At 45.1% G+C, this 18,556-nt stretch overlaps 1 protein-coding gene across 6 annotated transcripts in view; it reads left to right on the forward strand.

The window, feature by feature from the left end:
- The window catches only part of AMOT (angiomotin), a 57,726-nt gene that overhangs the window by 6,164 nt on the left and 33,006 nt on the right, over nt 1-18,556 (forward strand). The window contains exon 1 of one of the 6 annotated variants that reach the window (XR_014852170.1): nt 4,862-5,704. The exons of 4 other annotated variants lie outside the window; for them this stretch is intronic. The gene's annotated coding sequence lies outside the window, so the exon portion shown is untranslated. Of the gene's footprint in view, nt 1-4,861; nt 5,705-18,556 lie in introns of those variants that run through there. One more of the 6 variants, XM_085060070.1, reaches the window with a different exon arrangement.

The raw sequence follows: 18,556 nt of genomic DNA on the forward strand, positions 1-18,556 counted from the left end.
TCTTACAGTTCACTCTGCTCCAAATCCACTGGAAGTTGAGGGAATATTTCAATTAATTCCAGCAGATTTTAAAGACATATCTCTTTTTAAAAGAGAGTTTAGAGGTAAGAGTGCAGAGAAACAAGGGAGATGGTCAACTTTCCTGCATCAAGGTTGTTAACATATAACAGACATCAGTTAAAGGCCTACAGGCCCATTTTTGGGAGGAGAACAGTGTTTTGGAAGGAGATCACTTTGTCCAGTCTAACCCTGCTGTCCTTATTTTGCCCAAACTGCGTTTAACTGCAGGGCACTGGGGTGTGAATGCATTTAGGGCAAAGCTGAAACATTAGTTTTTCCATAGCTGGCAGTTGTTTATCACTCTCCTGCATACAGGGCTCTCCTCTGAAATCCTGCACAGAGAGGGGCCAAGGTTCAGCAGTTAGAATAATTCTCCTTACAGGTGGTACCTGATCAATCACCTCACGGGTGACATGTCACTGCTGACCTCTATATTACATTTCACTGTGCTAAGCTGTTCCTTTTCCTCCCCTTCCTCGCAGGCCTTTTCTTCACCCCAGGAACCATGCTGCACTTGAGTTACAATCCATTAGAGGTACCTCCCAGACTGACAGACTTTTAAAACTCTTCACACTAAGCAGCATGAAAAATCTTAGATGAGCTGGGTCTGTGTTACAGTGTAAATCACAACAGGGACAGGACATGAACTTGGCTGTGCAGAAGTTTTTATATCAGTTACTTCCCTCCCAGAAGTTATGTGGTCATCAAAGTTTTATGATGTGGAATTGGTAAAGTAATACACTTGTGTATAAAGACAGAGCAGTTAGTGAAGGCAGAGGAATAAGTAGTGTGTAACTGTTCCTGCTGATGTGTTTTGCGAAGTAGAATTTTTCTAGCAATTCCACGCATGTCAAGTTTCATGGTAGTAATTTCTGGTGCTGTTGGTCTGTGAATAGCTGTTGTTGCCATCTTGCTGAATGATAACTCATATAATTCATGCCTCAATTTCTTGTCTGTCTGATTTAACTTCCCTTCAGAAACTGTAGTTGTTCTCCAGCCTTACCCCAAGGCAGGACCCGAGGGAGCCTTTCAGGCTTTGTTACAGCTCAGGGCTGGATGTGGCAGCAACACCAAACCCTCTGCATATGACTTAAAGATGGCCATGGCCACCCTGAAGGTGCTGGGTGCTAGAACCAGGTGGTAAAACAGCAGCAAAAAATGCAGTACTGCATGTCCTGCACTGAGCTCCCAACTTGACTTTGGACAAACCATTCACCCTCCTGGCCCTTGGTGCCTTCTCCATGCATTTCTTGTGATTTTTACAAGGTTTTGAAACCTTTTAGTCTTGTTTGGATCTGTATTCCCAAACTATGGTTTGCTTACTTCCTTTTCTTCAATGAGTGTCTGTCAAACTGACCTGCAAGTGCCCAAGGTCAGGTTGGATGGAGCTTGGAGCAACCTGATCTATGGAAGGTGTCCCTGCCCACGGCAGGGGGATGGAATGAGATGAGCTTTAAACTTCCAATCCAACCCGTTCTGGGATCCTGACTTTGGCTTCAATGACAAGAAATACACTCTCCCTTTTCAGAAATGCCTACTCACTGCTCCTGCTCACCTGGTAAACATCCTCAGCTCCTCTTCTTAGTTTTTTTCACTATTTCTTGTATAAGTGTCTGTTTACTGTAGGGTCATTATTTTCCCCAATAATGTATTTTATAGACAATGAACCCCCTACTTTGGTGGGGATGTTCTGTCTGGCCCCAAGAGCTAAATGCCACTTCTGAGCCCTGCTAAGTATTTTTATGTGCAAGAAGAAAAGCTCTGTTAAACTGGCCTGAGATCAGAGATCCAGGGAAATTAATTCAGGCCCCTCTGTTCTGTGCTGTGCTGAGTGGATGCTGCAGGGAGCTGTGGTGTGTCTGTACAGGAGGGACAATACCAGCAGCTTCCTGAGCTCCAGCTGCTGCTGACAAAGGGCGGCAGAGTTACAGCCATTCCTGGAGGGAGGAACTTTAAGATGGAGGAATTTTAAAGAATGTGGACAACCTCTTAAATTGTAGGTGGAGCAATTCCAGATTTTCCTAAGCCCAAGATTTATTCTCCTACTTTGAACTAGTTGCCGTTGTAGCGCTTATCTTTTGTGCTTTTTAGCACAACCACCGTGACCTTTGTGTGATTGCATAAATTGGCCCGAGTACGTTGGAACAGTTATTAGGAACCCCTTTCTTGTGTTGTTTCCTGAATTCCCACATTGTGGCGTGATGTGTGTATGGAAACTGCTGGCTTCCTCCGCTGGCAGCCGTTCAGATGTGTGCTGGAGCTCCTGAGCACGGCGCTGGGCGAAGGGAGGATGCAGGGGGAGTGTATTTTAAGGAAGAGAGTTTGGATTTCATGCAGCTTTGTTCTTTTGCAGTCCCGATAAGGCTGGTATCTCCAGCAGTGTGGGTTGAACATGAGCAGTGCTCCTGGAGCAGGCAGCAGAGGAGCTGAGGTTAACACGCCTCGGGCAAGGCTCGCTGCTCCCCAGCGCCTGCATGAAGCAATAGTTGTGCTTTCCTGATGACTCTGCCTCCTCTCTGTACTCCCATATTTTCTTGGAGCATGTGGGAGGGAGACAGGATGTGTGACTGAAGCACAGTTTATAACTCTTTCCCTCACTCTAGCTGTGCATTTCCCTTACAGTGCTGCCCCACAGCATCCAGCAAATGTGGGCTTCAGTAGCTGCTTCTGCACTGCCTTTTTGTTTTTCCTTTGGCGTTTCAAACTGTAAGGTTATGGGATGTTAATGAGCTGTTTACATGTGTTTCTGCATTTCTTCCATTAAAACATTCCAATGAATGAATGGCGGTTATGAGGGGAAAAAATAGATGTTTATAGATGCTGCATTTGGGATTTCTGTAATTTGACTTCCTGAATTTCTGTCCAAGTCTTTCTTTTCAATGTTAATAGTCGGGAATGTCGGAAAGGATTTATTTGCTCGGAGTGATTAAAAGGTAAATGGCCAAATCATGCCATCTCTCCTCACATGAAGGCCAAATTTCACAGTGCAAGTATTTGACATGTGGCCAGTTCTTGCGCTTTTAGTTCTTTTTGGAAACCAGTGGCATCTCAGGCCCAAACCTTACCAAATTGAGACTGCTTAGTGGGCTTCATATTTGCATGATCAGGCCTTTCTGTGTGAAATCAGCTGTGGACACACCGTGACAGCTGCAGTCAGTTTTTTGTTTTGCTCTTTTTTGAAATGACGAGGTAATGACCAGGAGCCAAGTGGAGGCTGTCTCTGTCAGATTGTCCTCCTCCAGAGCTCAGGACAGGAATGACCTCACCGGGGGAGGATTCCAGTGCTCTGTATGCAAAAGCTGGAGGAGGAGGTGGATTGTGAGGAAGGCAGGGCACGATTGTTTGTACACAAATAAGTCCCAACTGAAGGACCAGTTTGTTATCTCTGGGCCTTGTTTAGACTGGGGATTTGCCCTGATTACAGGGATGGGGTGAGGAGAAGCTGGTGTTGCTTAGCCCATTTCAGAACAAGAGCTTTGCTCTCTGATGCAAAGACTGGTTCCACTGCAGAGCTGACTGTGTTACTGCCATTACTAGTACTATATTAGATCTTCCAAAACAAGACTGCATCAAGTATTTCTGTTTAGCAACGTTTTGGGATCCATTTATGGGCTTTTGAATGGGGACACATGGACAAAGGTGATGTGTTCATGCTTTGCTGTAAATGATGTGGAATGTTTAAAGCTAAACTGTTTTAGGAGTTGAAATTCTACAGTGTGATTCCAGGCACTAAAGCCTTCAGCAAAAGCCACCTCTGAATGTGGCCACCATCTTTTATCATGTGGTAAAATGCTGAAACACAGCAAAATCGTTGTATTTGGGGAAAAGAACCGAAGTGTCTTTAGTCTCCTCTTTCCACACTGACCATTATTTTCAGCTGTGGCAGAGTAGTAGAGGTCTGTGGATATTTCCTACTAGGATAGCCTGAGCCTCGGAAGATCATGTGATGTACATTTTGGTTTTAAGCAGAACATTCTATACAGGGATCTCCTTTAATACCCTGCCCATGTGCAGTTAGTATGATCAGCTCTTGCCACACTTTATTTTCAGCATTTGGCCAGCAAAAAGGGGGTGAGTCCTGGGCTGGTGTACGCTGCTATGAACCCAATTCACTGCAGTGGCTTGGCAGGTTGGTTTTGAGACCTCGGGGCTGATTGCAGAGGGACCAGGGCTGTTTAAAGCCTGGGGGCATTGGGCACAGCATCACCAGCTGGGTGAGGGAGGGGACTGTCCTGCTGTGCTCTGCTCTGGGGTGGCCTCACCTCGAGTGCTGGGGACAGTTTTGGGCACCGCAACGTAAGACAAGACATTTAGCTTTTAAAGAGTGTCCGAAGGAGACATGGGGAAGGGTCTGGAGGGGAAGTCTTATGAGGGGTGGCTGAGGTCACTTGGTTTGTTCAGCCTAGAGGAGAAGGGGGGCAGACCTCATTATGATCTTCAGCATCCTGCAGAGGGGCAGCTCCCATCTCCGTGAGCAGTGACAGGACCCGGGCAATGGCTGGAGCAGCGTCAGGGGAGGCTGAGGTTGGATATTTGGGAAAGGCTCTTCCCCCAGAGGGTGCTGGGGCACTGAACAGGGAATGGGCACAGCCTGAGGCTGCCAGGGATGCCCAGGGTGGGGTTGCTGGTGTCTGAGCAGGGCCGGGAGCTGCACGGCAGGCTCCCCGCGGCTCGCAGCGCTCGGGCCGTGTCCGTGCGGCCGCACACAATAGCGGAGCCGGGCGGGCGGAGCGCGGCTCGGCGGGGCGGTGCGGCGGGCGGGGCGAGCCCGGGGGCGGCGGCGCTTCCTGCCCGCCCCGGCCGAGCGCGTCCCGCGGGCCGCCCGCGCCCACAGCAGCGGAAGGAGGCGGAGGAGGAGTGAGCCGAGCCGCCCGTGCCGTCCGCTCCGCTCCGCGCCGCCGAGGGTGACCCGCCGCGGGCCGCTGCCGCCAGGTAACCGCGGGGAAGCGGCGAGGGAGCGAGCGCCGAGGAGCGGAACGGAGCGGAGCCCGGCCGGGCGCGATGCCGCGGGCCGCCCTTGGCTGCCGGCGCTGCGAGTGCCCCGCGCGGCGCTGCCACTGACAGCGGAGCTGCCGCCGCCGCGGACTTTGCCCTCTTTGTGTTCATCCTGCCGCTCTCGAGGTACCGCTATCCTCCTCTCCTCCTCCCGGGCACCGCGGGCAGGTCCCGCCTGACTCTCGGATTTTTTTTTTACCTTCCCAGCTCGATTGCCTGTCTGAGAGTATATTTATTTTTAATAAAAGAAAAAGTCGAGCCGCAAATCCAGTTCGTATCGCGTTCCCCGTTCTGTGGAGTCCGGTTTATTTCTGCGGTTAAAAAAAAGTTTACTCCCCCTCCTCCAGTTTTATTGACACTGAGGATGAAGAAGGATTTGCAAATGAAAGCGCCTTGAAATACAGCATCTTTTGGAGAGAGCTGTGCAGTTCTCCAGCCCGTTAAATCTCGAATTCCACCCTTTGCCCCTGCTGAATCCACTGTTCTGCCCTTTACTCTCCGGGGTAAAAAACCAAACAACAACAACAAAAACCCGAGGGGAAAAAGAATACCTTTGGCAGCAGGGAAGCTTTGTGTGACTGACCCAACGAGCTACAAGTGTCCAGTTTCTGAAAAGAAGAAAACCCTTTTGTCTTCAGCAGATCAGTAGGTAAGAGATGTGCTCATGCTGCAAGGGACTCTGCATTCTTTCTTCAGCCTAAACCTGGGAGTTAGGCTGGCTCTCTTCTCTGTCAGCTTTTGTCCATCACTTCTCTGTCCTGTAAACTTTACTTTTCATCTTGCAAAATTCATGAAAAAAAACCACCACCGAACTCTCATCCACCTATTTCACCAGTGGGAGTAAATTGCCAGAATGAATAGTGATGTACTTGTGTGTAATTGGATTGAGTAAAACTCGGTGGAAGTCGCTGAAGTGGGTTTGTGTCAGGCTGTGTTTGAAAGCAGCCGTTTCTTGTGGTGCTCTTTTCTTTTGAGAAAATAATTGCACTCATTGTGCTTCTAATCCACGTGTTGAGGTTGTCTTTGCTGGTCGTGCTGCAGAGAGGAGCACGTATGTGCATTTACACGTGCATTTATGTGTCACACGTGCAAGCAGGGCTGCCACGATGGGCTGATTTCTTGTTTCACACTGGAATTTGTTTTACATTAAGTGCTTTACTGCTGTGTCACAAGGTGTAAAAGTGTTGCACCCCTAATTAACACGCCTTAACAGATTATTGAACATGGCTAGGAACATGCTTGGCACTGTGCAGAGTGAATATGGGGAGATGTTTTCTTTGTTTTGTGATTTTTTTAATTTTATTTTTTTTCAAAGTAAGGCTGAAAACGCAGCAGGGACATGTGCACATAATAACTGGATGGAGGCCCAGTCTCTGTGCAGGGAAACATATTTTGCAGAATATCCTTTCTGTCGGGGCCAAGTGCTGAGTGTGTCCTGGTTTACAAGTGATAATACCACAGTGAATGTCTCATTTTCCTTCTCCCCCAGCTCTTGTACCCACATTCCTCCTTCTCCTCCTTCCTTCTTTGCTACCAGCCATTTCTGCAAGGGAAGGACCTGTGGAATTCTGCGTGGCTGGCAGTAGGACTCCTTGTGTCAGGGAAGATTGTATTGTTCCCTGTGGAATCACACAGCATCCCCCAGCAGGAGGAACTGCCTGTTCACGTGGTGAAATCAGCCTTGACATCAAGCTCTTCCCTGCTGCGTGGGTTTTTCCTGTGGATGATACAGGAAATGCTACATGTTGGTCTGTCCTGCTCCCCGTTCCTCCTTTTTTTAGAGTTTCTTTTCCCTTCCTTTTCCCTGGATTGATTTCTGTGGGAAAAGCAAGTGGAAAAAGTGGGGCAGCAAGTCAGTGTGCTCTGAGCTGCTGGACCCTCAGGGAACTGGGGATGCTTCAGTCTGTGCTGAGGTGCAGCAGCCAGTGGGGCACCTTGAGAGGGCACTGGGGCAGGTGACCAGGATCCATCCTGGGGCAGAGGGCAGGGCATTGGTTTTGGCTGCTGTCTCACTTTTTTTGGCTCCCCCCACTGTTTCTGGGGACTGAACTTTTTTGCCAGGTCGGGGTGGGAAGGCAAGAACTGTGTTCTTGAGCTTTCCCCATAACCTCCTGCTTCTCTCATGTGAGTGATGGGCAGCATCACATTGGTTTTTCAGGGCTGCTATGGAAACATGAACCCCACCATCAGAACCATGACCCTGTTCAATCTCTGGGTCAGACTTTCACCAGGGTTCCCTCAGTGACTGCTCCTTGAGAGAGCAGGGTGATGAGCTGACCCTGGAAACATTTGTGCTGTAGTTGAAGTTGCAGGTTCATCTGGGACACCTGGTCTCCCTTCCTTTTATTTCCAGGACACTTATTTGCAACTTAACCCCGTCCTCAAAACATTCCTGGGAAGCACAAACACAACATGGAATTACTTACTTTTCTTGAGAAAGGGGTGGGATTTCCAGATGGAGGGAATGGGGTGCCTGCTCATCCCACAAGTTTTGTCTTCCTGACTCTGAAGGTGTTTAGCAGGCAGTGCTGCTTGCCCTGGGGATTGGGCTGGAGGCAGAAGGGAACTGGGCAGTGTGGAACGGGCAGAATGGGACATGAGATTGGAGTTTGCCATGATAATTATTTAAATTGTGCTGGCTGGTTAATGTGCTGATAGCATGGCTCATCACCCTGCCTGTTCCTGGTGACACATGGCATCAGATTGTACCATAAACGTGGAACTACCAAAGCATTCCCCTTTTCTGAAGCACACTTTGGACTAAAGCTTTGTAGCAGAGAATGCCACAGCTGGGCCACAAGGTTTTCATATGCCTGTGATACAGATGTATAAAATTCTCTGCAGCCTCTAATACAGCTCAAAGGGCAGCTGATTTAGACGTGCCTGAGTGTTGAGGTCAGGAGATCACATTCCATAGGTTACTAGATGAAAGTGCTTCAAGAGGGCATAGCATAAATATTTGATTCATAGAGAAGGGATTGGTAAAAATCCTTTTGTTCCTTCCCCAAAGATATTCTGGAGGAAAAGCACTGTTAGGAGGAAAAAAAAGCCAAAAAAAAAAGCCCCACCGAACAGCAGAAAACTAACTTCTTTGTGCAAGAGGAAGTTGGATGGTAACATTGTGTGTTATTGCTGAATTCCACAAAAATTCTTCTCGTGGGATACACCGTCTTGGAGAACAGTGAAGGGAACTAATGTTTTTAAGTGTAAAATGACTCATAATGCACAGGCTCTTGAGGTTGGGTTTAACATTGTATGCAAACATTGCCAGCTGGTGGGGATCTTTTGGGATAAATAAGAACTATATTTGTACAAGAAGGCTTGAATGATGCATTTCAGATGCATCCTGATTAGCATAAGCCATTCACTTTGCAAAAGAATAGCCAGAATCCCAGAAGTGGAGATAATTTAATAGTTCTCTTGTTCTCTTTAGGCTGTCTTGCATCAGCAGACTGACCAATCTTTTTGTTTATTTAGGAATAAGGTTGCATTGCTTTGCTGCCACATTTTCCTAACCATGACAGCGAAATTGAGAATTTGCAACCCCCAAGTTCTCAAAGCATAAATGCTTCTCCCACTTTTAGCCCTTCCTTTTGTTTCCAGTTGAGTGTAAAGTGATTAATATTTTTTTGGTGGTTATTTTGATAGAACAATTTGCACCATGTAATTCTTTCTAGGGCCCAGCACAATGATGCCTTGCTCCACGGCTGAGGCTCACTGTCACTGCAATGAATGAACAGCTCAAGTAAAATTTGAGCTCATTAAAGCTTAATTTGCTTAACATGGAGCAAAATCTGAGCTTGGTTTAGATTGTTGCCATATTAATGTATACACAGAAGAAAGGTCTTTAATTTTAGAATTCTCAATAGTCCAGGAGTGTGTTAATGCATAAATACTTCTGGCAGTGAAAGAATTTGTCTGTTTATACCCCTCGTGGGGCAGAACTCCTTGTGCAGTTCTTGCTTTATTCTTACTGGTGGCTTTTAGAGAGCTGCAGAGCTGTGACCTGCAGGGAAGACAAAGCACAGTATAATAAAGTTCTTAAACGTTCAAAGTATGTATTAAACTAAAACCTGGTTCCAAACACCTGTAAATGATGAGATTCTCTGGTGCAGAATAGGCTGTGTGTTGGGTTCTGTTCTGAGTTAAAAAGAAAACTATGACCTTGTTCTTGGCAAGAGGTTCTTGGATTAATAGATGTTCCCACTTTGGGCTGAAGTGTAAATGCTTTCAGAATAAAGTAAGATGCCTGTTTTCCCCCATCTGGCTGTTGTTGCACATTCCCATATTTCAAGCTATTTTCAGACACTCACTTTTGAAGAAGTCCTCTCAAAGGGTTCCTAATCAAAGCAGCCTTATGGATTTTTTTTTCTCCTTGCTATTGTGGACGATATAGTGGGAGCAGAATGTCCTTGGTTGCCAATGTTTGCTGCTAGGTATCCCCCTTCCATGGAGACCAAGTGTTTATAAAAGTGTGAGAACAGCCATTCTTGGGGATTGGCAATAAGGTCCAGGGCTTTCTTTCTCCTCTTCTGTCCACTGAAACACAAGAGAGGACTTGGTTCCTCATAGAAGTGTTCCAAACTGCCTATTGCTGGGGTTATACACTTTCAGGAAGCACTAGAGGATTTGTCAAAGTGATTTAGTCCATTGTGTTGAATCTGGGCCACAACCCATTTCTCTAAGCTCGTTGCTTTCAGGAATTCTCTTACTTTCTGATGAGTTCCAACTTTCTAGGTTAGACTTCCACTTACCCTGGTGCCTGATGTTCTCTCTGCATGTGCCCCAGATGTTGCAGCAGCATCATATCGTAGACTTAAATAATTGCTTTTTATGAAAGAGCAGGCACATACCTGCCCTGTGAGTCCAGCTGGGCTGCAGGAGCTGCTCAGTTGTTTAAACCCTTTTATCCAGGAGAGAGTGTGTTCCCAAACAGCTCTGGAATGCAGTGCTGGCCACAGGAAGAACTTCACACTGCAGCCTCCACGGCCATCCTTGCAGCCTTTGCAAAAGGATTTGGCTCATGCTTTGGACAGATCTGATCCTGGAATTGTGTCCATGTGAAAGTCATGGGCTGTATGGAGAACTCTAAAGTCAGCAAATATCCAAATCTTGCATATTACCAGAGTAGCCTTGAAATGTTGTCTTCAAGACAGAAAAAGGATCCAACAACTTTGGGGAATAATAGTGTGAATTCACTCCTAGGAAAACTTAATTTTTAAATATGCAGTATAATCTTCTCTTACTCACCTACTATGCCTGTAAGTGAAGGGACTTTTTCACTTGATGGAATTTGTGTTTGCATGGACACTTGGACGTAATTTTAAAAGTAAGAATATATTGGAAACTTACCTATGTATAAATGACCATTCAGGGCAAACCAGACATCTGATGTCAGCAGGAGATCAGAGAAAGTAATAGAAATGGAAAAGTAAAAGTCATGAATTAAAAAAAAAAAAAAAAGCCCTGAGAAGAAAATTCAAAGCCCTATGGAAACAAACTTCTCAAAGCTTTAAAATCTTGTCTTAGTAGGGCAGAGAGGTTTGTGTGAGGTGCTTAGCAGGAAGGAGGTGTGCTGGAGTCTGCTGGGCTCTGGGATGGAGCTGTGGCTCATGGTGCTGGTTGGATGTGTCATCCCTGTCACGAGCAGCTCCCATAGGGCTTGGCTGGCCCTGGAGAAGTGAGGGCTCCCTCCTGTTCCCAAGGGCTCACTGTCTCCTCTTTTCCTGGCAGGCAGTCTGCATTCTTGGTCCTGCAGAAGGGCTTCAGAGATAAATGCTGCCATTCATACTTGCTGCTTTTTTACTTTCTTGTCCTCTCTGAGAATGACTCTTGTCTAGTTTGGTTGTGTCTCAGCTTAAAATAACCTTTTTTTTTTTTTAATACAAAATAATTGAAATTCCTTGGGAGTTTGGAGAGGACTTTTGTCATTTTCCTTGGTAACTGCTGTTGAGCTACATAAGGTTAATGAGTATTGGTTACAATATAGAATCAGGCTTTGTGCAAATGACAAAAAAAAGTTCACTGATCTAATAAAATTGGTTTTTAAAGGCTTATTTGTATTAGCAAAACACTTACAGTGTGTAATTGTAGACCAAGATGTTGTTGAACAGTTCTCTTATATGAATGTTTATGAATTAAGGCAGTTTAGAATTTTGTTTAATTAATTAATTAGCTTTTGTAAGACCTTGTCTAAGAGTTGTGTCACAGTAATATTTTTTAAAAAATGTTTTGTGTCGCTACACAACTTGTTTTTTGAAAGAATTACTTAATTTATTAGGATTATTTACTGTAACCCTCAAGGAAAGTAATTCCACATTTCAGTGACTTTGTTCCCATCAGAGTTTGGTGGACTTTTCCTGCTGTTCTAATTTGGGTGGTTCTGTGCTCAGCTGAAACAAATTTGATTGCTTCATACTAGGGCTAGCCTGTCTTCTTGTGGGGCTTGGGAAAACAGATCGTCCTTGTTTTCCCATTGTCTTTTTGAAAAGAAACAAAGCTGAAACGTCCTCTGTATTTCTGGAGAGCCAGAACTTAAAACCAGTGTGAGATGGCATCCCTGCCCCTGCTGGGGGTTGGAATGAGATGGGTTTTAAGGTCCCTTCCAACCCAAACCAGTCTGGGATCCTGGGGTAGCCTGTGGAGGTGCACAAGGAAGTGATAATCTGGTGTTTTCTGGAATCATCAGGACAGCGTGCTGATAGTTGTATTGGGTAAAAACAAATTTGAAACAGTTTTTACTGTAGAATGATGAAGTTTGAGGAGACCAAGAGCCATTACGTAGCCTGTTCCACCCTTCCTCTGGGTGAGATCAGGGATTCGTGGAGAGCAGGCAGAAGAGAGCACTCCAAAGTTATATGGAAAAGAGCAGCTTTTGCTCTTGTTCAGTTGGGATTGGGTGTGGAGCACTTGGATCTTCTTTAAAAAAAGAAAAAGCAATAAAAAAAGCTTAGCACCCCTGGGGGGAAGAGTGGATTTAGCATCTGTTGAAAGCCTAGTGGATTTTTGATTTGGGAGAGTAGGCATGGCAGTAGAAACTGTGAGTGGGAGACTGCTGGCCCCATCCCTGCTGCTCAGGGGGTTTGAAGGGATGCTTCCATGGAGCAATCTCAAAAGGCTGGGATGGAGATCAGGGCCCAGGGTGGTGCTGGGGGAGGCAAACTGCCCTGTGTTCCCTTGGGAGACCCAGGACAGCAGCTTTTCCTGGCTGCAGAGGCCCTGGCACCACATTCCTCAGGCAGGGGAGAGCTGAATGCATTTCCTGCACAAGCCCTGCTGGCATTGCCTGAGCTGTGAGTGGGAGCAGGGAAGGTGAATCACCTTGGATTTGTGCTCAAGGAGCCATGTGTTACCTCTGGTTTCTGTGCACTCAGTGAAGTTCATTTCGTTCATTAGGGCTCTAAATCTTTAACCTTTCTTTTCTGCAGCTGCTGAGGATCCTTTGCAGAATCAAAGGATCTGATTTTCTACATCTTCTCCAGCTGTAGAAATCACTCAGAAGGTTCCTCCACCTTCTGCCTGCACACATCCTGGGATGCCAACATCCTTGATCCATTTAGGCAGGATCTGGACTTGCTACTCCTGTTATTACAGAAAATCTTTCCAGTAGTGATGAAGTTTATATTAGCAAGGAAGAAGTTGTGCTGATGTGGTTCACATGAGGTTTCCTAAGCGATATACCTAAAAACAATTATTTCCTACTGTGAATGCATCTGTTTTAGAGTGGTTGCTGGAATCCTTGCATTGAAAGAAATTGATTCCCTGAGTGACATAGTTGTGGCAACAAAAAACAGCAGTGTAGGCCAGGCCTTAGCCAATCACCACTGTGCTAAAATGAATGGAGTAGTATCTTCTTCCCAGTGTGGTGGTGAGGCTCAATCATCTTATAGGTAATTAAAGGTTTTTTACAAGGTGCACATGAAAAACCCAGGTAGTTACGATAAGAGAGCAACACCAAAACCACTTTTATAACATCCTTGCTGTCTAAAAAATTTGGTGGGCTGGATTTCTTGTAGGGTTTTACTTTGAATTCGTATTTTTAACCCATGGTACCCACTGAGATCACTCGGTGGTATTGGGCTGTCCCAGTACTGCACTAGGTTTGTGCCCTTCCTTGGCCACAGCATCTCTGATTGATAACTGGCAAAGTACCTGTATTTTAGCTATTCTTTTTTCTAAAGGAAACAAAAAGCAGCCCTTAGACCAGAGGAGGGGCCATGCCTACCTGCTTTCTGGATTCTGTAGTTAGTCTCATTAAATACTGCTTTCTGAAGTAAGAAGAGCTCCTCCATATGGGGGCTTAAAATAGTTTAAATTGTGGTATTGCTAGAAAAAGCCAGAAAATTCCATGCTAAAGTTCGGCCATAGTGGTTTTTTTCTTCTCTGCATCCTCCTCCACCTATGGTTTTTATGTGTCAGCTTATGATATAAATTCTCATGATGTCACTGATATACGAAGAAAAACTACCTTAAGGTGGCACAAAATGTATGTATCTGTTTGGGGATCGTATTTCCATTGTTTTCAGGACTGCTTAAGCTTTTAGGTTTGAATTCTGACTTTATTTTTAACATGGATGGTGATTCCAATCTTTTTTTTTTTTATTTTATCTCAGCAGCAATTGAAAGAATCTGATCCTATCTGTAGGGACAAATGATGCACTGTCAACATTTTGCTCCCTTCTGATAATGCACATGAAACTGGTTTGTGTGTTTGAAGATTACATTCTACTCTCACATGGTTTTCATTATCTGAGAGCCCCGAGGAGAGGCCTGGACTAAATCAGGGAAGGAATGGAGAAACCACACAATGCAATGAAACTGGTGCTGAGGCATATTTGGGATAGTTGTGGGACAGGGGCTGCTGACGACAGAAGCAGGGCGCTGCCTGAGTGCCAGCAGCAGCAAGAAGTAGAGCATTTGCAAAAGACAAAACAAAGCTTGATGCTGAATTAAAATTGCGGCTTGGGCTTGCAGCAATCCCCCAGTCCTGCAAGGATAATTACTGGAAATCTGTGAAGTTTGAGGCAGATGAATCTTGCTCGCTCTGTGCTGGGAGGCACCTCTGAAATGGGAGCTGGTGTGGTGAAAGCTGCGTGAGTTTGAGCTGGTTTTAGCAGGAAGGCATCTAAAAGGTGAGATCTTGGCCTTTCTGGAGGTGGTAGCAGAGCTCTTGTTGCTTGTGCTGGAATTTGTGTTTCATTAATTATGCAGAAATGGCAGTACCTGCCCCTAAAGGGTTGTGACTCTGCAGATGTGTGAGCAGTGTTAGGTAGTACTGCATAACAGTTTAGGGAACTGAATGGTGTGATGTCTTCATGTAGAAATATTCTCAATAAAAACAGCTGGTTTTCCTATTAGACTGGTATATTCAGGATAAATCCTCCTGCCCTTGTGACTTTTAAAATTTTATGGAGGAACTTGAAATTCCATAGCATTCTTTTCAAAATGCTTAAAAGCCATGACATGTTCCTATTTATACTGGGCTCTGTCAGTGTTTATTCTTCTCTTTTTTTTTTTTTCCCTTTGTAATATAAAGCCTAAATTATGTTGGTGAAGATTACAGGAACTTCCCTGTGAAGAAATTGATACTTTTTAGTGAAGGAGCAGTAATTCAAAAGGTCAAGTAAGGTCTTTCCAGTTTTTTTTCCTTTGAGATGTTATTTAGAGGGGATCTTCCCATGTTGATGTTTTGACTTATTTATTTCCAGCCAGGCCAAGCAACTCTCTGCCTTTTCTTCAGGCCTGCCAGGCTTCCCAGTGCCTGGTGCCAGGAATGTTTGAGGAGCAGGGTTAGGGACAGTCTAATCCTTGCTCAGGTGGACTGGGTTTGGCTGGGAGGGTTGTTAAAACCGGGACCAGTCTTTGGTTGTTCTTGTGGCCTCTCGTTGCCGTAGCCCGATGATCTAATACAATGGGTATGCATCTTATTTGCCCCCCTGCGGGTGACATTGTTCTTGTTTTTCGTTAAAAGAAGGAAGTTTTTCTTGTTTGCCCGGTGACTCTGCCCTTCTGGAATGAAGATGAGTAATGCTGGCAGCGCTCCATGCACCTGCCGGTGCCACCCTCCCGGCTCACCTGAGCCAAGGGCAGAAGAGGGAGGCAGGCAGGGTTGGATGGGAGCTGGGGAGGTGTTGATGCTCAGTCTGGAACCTCCTTCTGGCTAGCAGCAGGTGCTAAAGCACTCTCACAGCGCTGGGACTTGTTGGGTGCTGCCTTGCAGGTCTGGGTGTTGGCGCCAGACGTTGGGAACCTTTATTCTCCAGGGCTATCCTGGTGTGTATTCTCTCCCTTCCTCCTCCTTGGGTAGGACTGAAAGCAAGCAAAGAGCATTCAGTGATCACCTGCACTGTTCATTAAATAATTTGGGACCTCACCCCTGGGAGGCTGGTGCTCCCAGCCACTTCAAAGTGAGCGTGTGTGCAGAACAGCCATGTCCCAGTGGTCTTGGGGACACTGAGGTTGAGTGGATTGTGCAGGATCAGGGATCAGCCTGCTGGGCTGTGCATGGGCCATGGAGCAGCAGTGGTGACTCAGCATGGGAGCATTGCCCAGGGACCTCACAGCTGCTCCTTTCCATGCTGTCTCTGTTTCCCCGCCTCTATCACAGTGTGCAGGTCTGTCTGAAGATAACACTGCACCTAAAAAAGCCAGCCTAAAATTTAATCTACCTGATAGCATCCCATCCCCTGCTGCCAGCCAGGATGGGCAGTATCATGAGCACACCTTTTAAGAAAAACACAACTTCACAGAATTTGCTGCTGGAGTTTGAATTCTGTCACTGGATTGTTTTGTGTGTGAGTGGCACAAAACTTAGGAATAAAACTGAAAGTGCTTAACTGTACTCCAGCCTGATGAGGTGGTGAACCTGTTCCCATCCCACCTGATGTGTAAGCTAATTAGCTCCTTGGCTAAGCAGTAATTCTGGGCAAGTATGCACAGGCTGTCCTCACAGGGACTCTTGCATTCCTCTTAGTTTCACAAGCTAAAGAAAGATGCTTCTCTTTGCCTGTGAGGTTATTATTGCTCCATGCAGGTTAATTGAGCTATAGCATTAGAGCCACTCATCAAACAGTGGTGAGTCGCTCACTTGTCTAAGCTTGTTTATTTTTATAATGCTGAAAAATATTTGCATGCTGCACAGAAATGTGCTGCTTTGGTTCCCTACAGCCTGGCAGTATTATCATTTTAAATTCTTCATTAATCTTCCATCCTCACGAGGGACTGGCAAGGTTCCTGTGCATAATTACGTGATGTTTAAGACAGAAGCCTCAGTTACTGGGTTTTTACACAATGCCCTGCAAACATGAGGCTTTTCTTCCTTTAAATAGTACCTCCACTGCTCCCTTTGGTGCTCCTTCTTGATCTCAGCATGGTGAAGCACTATTTGCAATTCCTGTGTTAGTTCTACCAGTTCTAGATTCTGATGTTTCCTCAAGAGTTTTTCCCCTCAAGTTACCAGGAGTAATTTCAGATCAGAGGTTAAAATGAGGTGTAAGATGATAGAGCTGCGATGCTTGGGAGCAAATTGCAAAATTGGTTCAGCCTGGGAACTCTCACAGTGGTTCCTTGGATCAGATTTGATCTAAACCTGAATTGTCCACTGGAAAAGCAAGGTGTTTCTTGGCTTTGTGGCAATGGAGAGAGTGCTCCATCCAATCCATACAGTTTGGCAGAGTTGTTGGGAGTCTGATTTCAGCCCTGTCCATCATAATAGATGTAGGCTAAACCCCCAAATATGTATGTTTAAAATGTCTACAGAGCATTTCTAATTTCCTCCCAGCTCTACCTGACTTTTCCAGTGCATCTCACTAATGTCCATCTTTGGCACACTGCAAACCGAAATTGCTGGAAGAGCCGGACACAAGTAGAGTTTGGTGTCCAAATAAATAAATAACACATGGGCTTCAGCACCCATTGTACTGTTCATTTTTGTGTTTGGTTAATAGAAAAGTTAACTCACTGGTTCTGCCAGGAGTTTCCAGCCTGCTCAGAGAGCAGATTCCAGGAATGCTGCCACCCAAGTTAGCTGCACAAGATTTTCTTTGTTAATTAAAAATAATGGGATAAAACTGGAAAAAAATAGGCTACCAATTGGTATTTAAAGAAAGTAGATGTGTTGGCCAGAATATCTTCATATTGTGTCTCAGCCCACCTTGTGCTTTGGATTTCCAGGTTGATTTCTAGTTTACACCCACACTAGAATTAGTAGTATTCAGTTCCAGCAAATATTTTCAGTGTGAATTGTGCCCTCCCTCCATCAGCTCAGCAGAAGGAGCTGGTAGTGCTGAGGAGTGAAGCTCTGCATGTGAAATGGTTCCTGGAGCGTTTGAAGGAGTTAAACATGCACAGATTAAATTTGTCTGTTGGAAAAAATCTTTAAGGCAAAGAGGCAGAATCTCAGGCTGGGTTGTATCTTTGTATTAAAAAAATAAACACCCCCCCCACCTCCTTAGATTTTTCCAGTTGAGACAAAAGAAATCTTTGGGTGGAAAGGCAGCATCATATTGCATAATAAAAGCCTTTTTATGCTCTAATAAAAAGGGTTGCTCAGGGCAGCTTGGTTTGAAAAAAAAATAAAAAAAGAAGAGTCACTGATGATTCTGGCGTGAGTGGGACGAGGAAACCTTAACTTCTGTTGTGCAACACTGGGAAAAGAGGCTAGAAATTGCTCTAGTTATCTGCTATCTTTAATGCCTGGTTTAAAGGTTCTTTACTGCATTTTTGCTGGCAGCTGTTTTCAATATATCCCTCTCAAGCTAAGTCACCAGTTAAGAATTTGACATTAGCTGTTTTTTTCAACCACCATCTTGAAGTACCACACCACACAACACTGCCTTGTTCTCTCCTTAGATATTGTTCATGTGCCTTGAAATTGCTGTTGACACCTCAAGTATTTAACTTGCAGATCTGAGGTAGTTTTTGTTGGGTGTGGATTTGTGCTGTAATAAGTCAGAGACAGAAGTATCCACGTCTGAATTCCTTCACTACATCTGTTTGCTTTATTTTTTGCAACATTCCAGGACATTAAGTTAAATTATACATGTCAATGAATACTTTTAGTTTCACTAGTTCTGTTTTCATTGCCTTTCCTTAAAGTATGAACACACTGCATGTACAAATACATTCCACAACTTTTGCATTGCTTGCCTTTTTCTTTAGGACACCTTCAGTAACTGCTTCTTGTAACTTGCCTAAATACACATGGTTCTGTATTCTCCTGCTTCTCCCCTCAATGGTTAAAGTTTCTTCACTGCTTCATATTCTGAAAGAGAAAAGTAACGTAATTGAAGAGTGTTTTGGGAATTAGAGCTGGGCTCTGCAATGTGTTTCTGGCATAAACTCTGTCAATGTCCTTTTCTTCCCCTGACTTTCCCAGTCTGTAAAATAAAGCTAATATTCAGAAAGTGACCATTCTCACAGTCATTTCTGAGGCACAGTGTGTTGAAGTTTGTTAAGCATTTCCCCATGTCACCCTCTGTCAGAGGATTTCTGCTGATCCAGT

The sequence above is a fragment of the Lichenostomus cassidix genome, chromosome 4A (assembly GCF_008360975.1).
Source record: "Lichenostomus cassidix isolate B80296 chromosome 4A, HeHo_3.0, whole genome shotgun sequence".
In the NCBI taxonomy this organism is placed as follows: domain Eukaryota; kingdom Metazoa; phylum Chordata; class Aves; order Passeriformes; family Meliphagidae; genus Lichenostomus; species Lichenostomus cassidix.